A 4974-nucleotide genomic window follows, 5' to 3' on the forward strand; every position below is an offset into this window, starting at 1 on the left:
AAGGCATTCCAAACATTTGTCATTCTTTCAAAGGTCATTTATTGATTAATATCACCCCTTAGTGTAGGTTTTCTTGACCTTCACACTACTGACATTTGAGTCTGAAAAGCTTTCTTCATTAGGGGACTCTCTTGTGCATTATGGGATGTATAGCAGCATCAGTAACCTCAATCCACTAGGTGCCAGAATTCAGTTGTGACAATCAGCCATGTCTCCAGACATTGAGAAATGCCTGGTATGGGAGGAAAGGAGTTAGAAGTCCAAATGGTGGCTGGTAGAGAACTGCCTGTTAGATGAAATAGAAACCCAGACTTTCTTTTCTTGAATCCTATGCTAGTGTGGTGGTGTGGATGGCTTGTGATCTTAAAGCTGGGATGTCTAGCTGCAGATACCTGGTACAAACTTTATAAGGGAGTGATGTGAAACACTGAGTCCTGTGACTTTCAACCACCCTGTGACCCTTCTGGAGATGTTGGGGAGGAGAATTATGCTCTTTTGTAAAGAAATTCCTACCCTCTACACTCAAGGCATTATTGCTGCTATTCTCTAAGTGAATGAAAATCAATTGCGACCATCTGCAGGACTCCATTCAAGATAATATGTAAAACAGGTTTGAAAGTGAAATGTCAACTTTCCCCTAATGTGTGAATTTGCGTATCTGTTGAATTTATTAGAAGCTTGGCAATCAAGACATATAAAGCCCTTATTTTTGCCAGGTGTCAAACAGATTTTAGGATAATGTCTATTGCAGGGAAGAGAGGCTGTTGGTAGAGTCCATCCCAGGAGATAGCCCTGATAGTGATGACTTTGAATGTTAGAAAGGAGGCTGAAACCTAGGTTGCTGACTCACGCTTAGAAATGTCTCAGTGTGCCAGCTCCCAAGCTAACCACTGGATGTCACCCTCGTCCTGTCAAAGTTTCTCACTATTGCTTGTGAGTCTGAAAATCTCAGGGTCCACACAAGCAAATCAAGGTAGAAACTGAGACTAGATTAAATACCACACAACCCACAAAGGTTGTAGCAAGGAACTTGAATAGGTTCATAGAGAGCTGTAAGTATTAAATGAAATGAGCCCGGGTGCAGAGTTCCTCCCAAGTGTCCTTGAATGCGTTATAGTGTTGTATGAACCTCGGTGCCAGCAGCACCTTTCCATACACTGTGCTTGTATGCAGAACCAGAACTGCCTTGGGGTGATCTCTCCACCCCAATTCTTGATCCTACAACCCTTAGTGAGGACTCAGCCTTCTTGCCTCTGTCCATGAACACCCTGAGGTCTCCATCTCCTCCCTGTCCTCCGGGCCCTCTCCCTTACCTGTTTCTACTAGGAATATGCGTTACTATATCTCTCTGTAAATAAATCCTCATCTCCAAGTCTGCTTCTGGGAACCTCATCTAAGACATTGGTTTGTGTTGGGTGCTCAAAACCACTGATTTCTTTCCGCTGTGATCTTCCATTTGCTTCATGGAACAGTGGGATTGGGAAACACATGAACAAGAGTGTTTCCACTGCCCTTCTGCCTCTCCCTGCAGGACGGAACAGCATGAGAGACTATGCAGCGGACCCATTTTCTGACCCAGTGAGCCCAGCTGAGACTATTCCCCAGAAGTTGTGTATCCACCCAGAAGCTGTGTGTCTCACGAACTTGTGGTTCTTGGAAGTCAGAGATGAAGCTGTCCCTGCTAATTCTCTTGTAGTGGCACCAATAGTGGTAATTTAAGGTTCAGGGAAACATCTCAGAGCAGCTAAAAATTCCTTTAAGTCACTTTAGAATTACTCAGGACAGGAAGGAACATGGAGAGAAGTGTAAACTCCAGTGAGGGGTTAAGTATACCACAGGGGCCATAACTCAGAGTTTCAGCCTTTGGGATGTAGAAAACTAACAGCAACATGGGCTTTTATTTTTTTTGCCCAGCTTGACATAGCATGGCTCAAACAAATTAGTATTCCCATCTCGACTGATTCATATGGCCAGAATAAATTCACATGTTGAAGCAAATAAGAAGGGTAGGGAGGGTAAGAGGCATGAGAGGCAGGAGGGGTGGTGACATATTAGTGGCATCAACTCATTTTTTACCTCCAAAATACACTGACTTTAGCATTGCCTTAACTTGAGAAAAAATGATTAAAACAATTGCTCACATGTGACAGAAAAGTCACTTGCATTTAGAAAAATATTTAAATCATGTATTGGGAAGCATTCTCTGCCTTTGTTAATAATGGGTTAGAACATAAATTACAAAAAATGTGTGGATCAATATGTCATTTTTCTGATTAGATTACTGATATACCAGGTCTTTGGAAAGGAGCTCAGAAGAGTCACACTCTGGCAAGACCTCTATGTCACAAAAATGGTATTTAAGGGTAGAACATGAGTGGTATTAGTTTGCATAATCTTTCTGATTTTTTTTTTTACCATTTCAGGTAGATGAGGCTGATTGTTGAAGAAGTTGGATTTTCTTCCTAGTGCTTGCTATTTCTAATTCCCAGTCAGAGCTGAAATACCCTCTCTCTTTTCAGATATTTCTTTAAATGCTACAGGAATGAGCATAATACTTCTCTGTATTGAATGGGACTCGTGAGGGCACAATGAACAGGACAGAAAACAATGGTCCAGGAGGTCAGGAGTGTGTGATGCTAAAGGCACCGACAACCTTTAGTTACCTTTCTTGTGAGTTTGCAAAATGTTCTGGGGTTTTCTGCAACTTGACTGCACATAAACTGCTGAATTTAGTTTCACTGTGAACAGTGAACTAAGTCAACTGGGACTTGCATATTTTTCACACAAACGCTCTTCAGAAAAGCCACTAGGGTGGAATGCGGATCCTGAATTTTCTGGAAAAAATCAACTTGAAACTTGAGAGTTCTGACTATTTCATCAGTTACTCTATTTCATTTGCCATTTCACATAATTTGAAAAACATTTGTTAGGCCTGGTTAGAAAAGGTCTTATGAATTCATGGTCAGGAATTGAAAAGATATTTTTTTCATCTTAACATAAGAGGGGAATTCTAATTTAACTCTCTACAGGTTTGCAGAAAAACAAAGTAGCATCCCCTACCAGCTGTCCTCAAATGAGAGCTGTATCTTTTGAGTCAAAGGGGCCCTGGGGATGCTACTACAGCAGGAACTGCCTGTAGTAGCTGCCTGGTTTTCAGGGAGAAGCCCACAGCACTTGCAGCTGGGTCTCAAAGTCCTGCCTTCAACTGCCCTTCTTCACCAGCTTCAAGAAATATGTGTTCCTGGTAAGAAGCCAAGAAAAGGAATCCCAAACCAGTATCCTGAAAATGAGATGTCCTGCCTGACACTGAGCAGTAAAGGGCACTAGAGCTGGCCAAGGGCAGTGCCTGACTAGTACCCCAGTCACCGTCTGAGCTCTTCACCTGTACACACAATCGCAAGACTGCTCAGACTCAGAGAACAGCCACATGGGGTTTCCTTAACAAACCAGGGAATACGAAGAGTTACTGAGGCCACAATAGCCATTTACCTCACTTACCCAAGCAGCCTCCAGTGTTTTAAAGTCCTAACCACAAACACTCCCAAGGTGGTGTCTTCCCCACACTGCTTGGCAGCCAGCGAACAGGCCGGGACCCAGCTCCCAAAGACAGCAAAAAACACAACGGGAGATGCTCACAGAAAGCTGCCAAGATGCCCAGCGCAGCACATGACAAGGGACGCTCCAAACAGCAATGGCTGAAGGAAAACACCAGTGGCCTAACACCCAACAAACAGCCCACAGCCCCACTCACGCAGCTCACTGAAGCTCCAGGATCCAGGTCCGAACTTTCCTGTCTAGCCCGCCATAGCAGCAAAGTGGAAACAGTTTCAGTTGCAGCTTGAATTGTTTCGCTACTTGCAAAAGCCTCCCAACCATTCCTCTCTGAACTTTTTCTCTCTGAGGTTGGGGGTGAGAGTGAGGTGGGGGGAAGCCTCTCCACATCCTTCAGAGGCCTGTACCAACCTTTTGGAAATTTGGCGTGGTGAGGGTAGAAATCGCTGTCCCCAGAATCACTGAAAATCACTGAAAATACGAAACTGCTGAAATCCTGGGCCCTGCTTCTCCAGTCTCTTTATAGAGTCTCCACCCCCACTGATACTTTGTTCCTGTTTCACCTGGGGCTAGCCATCCGTTCTTACAGCCTCCAGTGGGCACCACCTGTAATGGTCTTTGGCTTTAGCTCCCTGTTACATACCATCTATAAACTCATCCAGTAGGTTGAACTTTTAAGTTTTCTACAGGACTACAAAGGTTTTACACAAAAGGACCCCTGCCACTGTCAGAGCACAGGAGAAAATTCTTCCAGATGCCTAGATTCTTCCCAGACTAGATGAATGAGCAAATTAACATCAGACAAGACAGTAGAAGAAAAAGACCTAACTTAATAATATACATATGGAGAATTTAGATGGCTTTACATTCTAGAGTAAGTGGGGGCAAATGAGGAGTTTCTATCTCGTGCTGAGACCTGGGGTGTCAAGGAGAAAGGAAGGGTTTCACATGATAAGAGGAGGCTTTATGTGACAAAACCTTGCCTGTGGATCTTTGTCCTCCCTTAAAGAGTTTTCTGACTCTCCCTGATGGTGTAAGGGGTTAAAGCGCAGCACTGTGAAGCTCTCAGAAGCCACTGCAGCACGAGTTCGATCCCCCACTAGACCTCTCCTGTCTCTCCTGCTGCTCCCCTCTGCAGTGTATTTCAGTAGATCTGCCAGTTCTGCTCCCCACTCTGTCTCTGGTGAATTCCCTTACCCCCACATCTCTGGCCTGTACCCCAGTTCATAATGCATAAATAAATAATCTTTAAAAAATCACTTAGTGTTGAAAAAAAAAGATAGTTTTCTACAAATTAAAAAAAAAAATGTGTTTCAGGAAGTATTCCTAAACCTGGGTTATTCCATTCTTTAAAATAGTAACAGTTTCGGGCCCTCCCTGGTGGCGCAGCGGGTTAAAGCACAGCACTGAGAATCTAAAGCC

Source organism: Condylura cristata, unplaced genomic scaffold (genome assembly GCF_000260355.1).
Source record: "Condylura cristata isolate star-nosed mole 26May11 unplaced genomic scaffold, ConCri1.0 scaffold00022, whole genome shotgun sequence".
NCBI classification, from domain to species: Eukaryota; Metazoa; Chordata; class Mammalia; order Eulipotyphla; family Talpidae; genus Condylura; species Condylura cristata.